Below are 2,500 nucleotides of genomic sequence, written 5' to 3'. Positions count from 1 at the left end.
CAGATAAAGAGATGCTGAGAATGGGCTACTGTAGAAATGATAAAGCAGGGGGTCGGTTTAGCACACCCAACACTTGCGGATCTGATAACTACCAGAGAATGAGATGTTAAGTATAGGCCTATGGAGAGATGATATAGTGATTAAGAGAAATTCAGAATATATATAGGACCAGCCCAAGATGCTACTACGGCTATTTAGACTATTTCTGAGACTTGCCCAGTTCCTACACGTGAAAGCAAGGGGATTATAACACTCTAGTCTCCAAGAAATAAAATAAAAACACTATAAATAATCACCTGAATGATTAATTAAATGTCGAGAAGAGTTTGAAAGATGAAATTAAAAAAAAGCTTAATCCATGAGAGAGAGAGAGAGAGAGAGAGAGAGAGAGAGTTAATTAATAAACTGTGAAGCGACTCTCCTTTGCGCTCCATCTTAAAGGGAGAGAGAGCATTATTTTTGAGGTAGATTGTGAGTTATGGAGAGAGAGAGAGAGAGAGAGAGAGAGAGAGAGAGAGAGAGAGGGGGGGGGGGAGAAAGGAGGAGTGCAAAAGAAAGGGATGACGAAAGAGGAGAAAGAGGGAAAGTGATGGAAGGGAGGGAGGTGGGGAGAGAGGGAGAGGGAGAAACTGGGAAAGTGGAGGAAGGGAGGAGAGGAGAGAGGGAGGGAGAAAAGTGAGGGGAGAAACTGGGAAGGTGGGGAGGGGAAGGACTGAGAGAAGAAGAGGGGGAGGGAGAAGAGAGAGGAGTGGAAAAAGGAAAAAAAAAAAGGGAGGAAGGAGTAAAAGGTGGGAGGGAGAATGAGAGATGGATGGAGAGAAGAAAGTAAGTGGAGGAAGAAGAGGAGACGGCAGGTGAGAAGAGGAGGGAAGAGGAGGGGAGAGAGACAGAGACAGACAGAGACAGAGAAATTTAAGAATCAAGGAAGACGAGAAAGTGCAGAGGAAAGAGACGAGAAAATGAGGAAAGAGGGAAGAGGGAAGAGGAATAAGGAACGAGGGAGAAGGAGAGAGAGCTAGCATGTCTTTTAATAATGAATTGGACGGGTGGAGGAGGAAAATCGAGAATGGCAGAATGCTTTTACCTTTCTCCTATTTCCCTTGCCTCATTCTTACCTCATTCTCACCTCAATTAATTCTCACTTCACCTCATTCTCACCTGATCCTTCCTTCGTCACTCTGCCACTGATTTCCTCACCTCATTCTTGCTTCATTCTCACTTCATTATCACTTCACCTTCACCTCACTCTCACCTGATCCTTCCTACGTCACTCTACCTCTAATTCCCTCACCTCATTCTTGCTTCATTCTCACTTCACCTTCACCTCACTCTCACCTCCCCTCCCCTCTCACTTCACCCTTCGTCCGTCACTCTTACCCTGTTTTCCTCACCTCATTCTTATTCCATTCTTATCTTCATTCTTACTTCACTTTTATCATCATTCATTCTCACTCTCCTCGTCAGTTTCTCATTCTCCGTCCTATCCACATGGCCAAACCATCTCAAAATATTCCTTTAAACCCTTTCTAGCAAGTCCACATCAACACCACATTCTCTCTCTCTCTCTCTCTCTCTCTCTCTTTCTCTCTCTCACCCCTGCAGTTACTGGCCCGTGAGAGTGATAAAGAGGCGGGGTGTAACAGATTATGGTGGGGAGCGTCACCATCACTGCAGGGGGTGTTGGAGAGAGGGGGAGAGAAGAGGGAGGGAGGGAGGGAGGAAGAGAGACAGACACGGAGGGAGAGGGAGAAGGGATGAGAGAGAGAGAGAGAGAGAGAGAGAGAGAGAGATGAAATAAGACACTCCTCAGCACCTTTTCCTATGCGATTTATTTTACATATTACACCTTAACAATTTCACACAAGCTAATCATCCCGGTATCGATACAATTTCCATCAATTAACAAAAAAAGATACTAGGATCTAATAGGAGGAGTATATCGCTCAGGAAAAGGTGTTACTACGTCTGAAAAGCACGAGACGAATGAAGAAACCGGAATGAGTCTCCTTGGTTACTAGTCAAAACAACTCTAGGCCATGGTGAGTGAAAGGAAGTTAGGGATCTTTAAAAAAAGTATAAAAAAAATCATAAGGCGATATCGTTCTTATATATCCACATTAACATTGAGGTGGTTTGGCCATGTGGAGAGGATGGAGGGTGAGAGACTGACGAGGAGAGTGTGAGTGAGGTGGAGGGCGGGAGAGGGAGGGGGAGGCCGAGGATGAGATGGGGGGATGGGGTGGAGAAGTATATGAGAGAGGGGGGGTGTGAGTTGGATGCAGGGCAGTGAAATGGCGGGGGACAGGGCGACGTGGAGGCGATTTGTTTGTGGCCACCCCGTACGGGATTGAGGTGTCTGGCAATAGATAGATGGATAGATATCCACATTAATCTATTTTTTCAATTAATTTCAGTCAATATTTTTTTTCCATAGATTCTGGTCCTCTGATGAGTTAATTATTTTTCGTTCACTCTCATGAGATATAAAGCCATTTTATAT

The 2,500-nt window shown here is 44.9% G+C and overlaps 1 protein-coding gene across 1 annotated transcript in view; it reads right to left on the bottom strand.

The window, feature by feature from the left end:
* LOC145413649 (lachesin-like) overlaps window positions 1-2,500 on the bottom strand; it is a 170,592-nt gene that overhangs the window by 82,940 nt on the left and 85,152 nt on the right. The gene's annotated exons all lie outside the window — the stretch shown is intronic.

The sequence above is a fragment of the Coenobita brevimanus genome, chromosome 12 (assembly GCF_032717465.1).
Source record: "Coenobita brevimanus isolate Jiangsu-jjx chromosome 12, ASM3271746v2, whole genome shotgun sequence".
Classification (NCBI taxonomy): domain Eukaryota; kingdom Metazoa; phylum Arthropoda; class Malacostraca; order Decapoda; family Coenobitidae; genus Coenobita; species Coenobita brevimanus.
The sequence above is the reverse complement of the archived record's forward strand: the minus strand, read 5'-3'. Positions and strand labels throughout refer to the sequence as shown.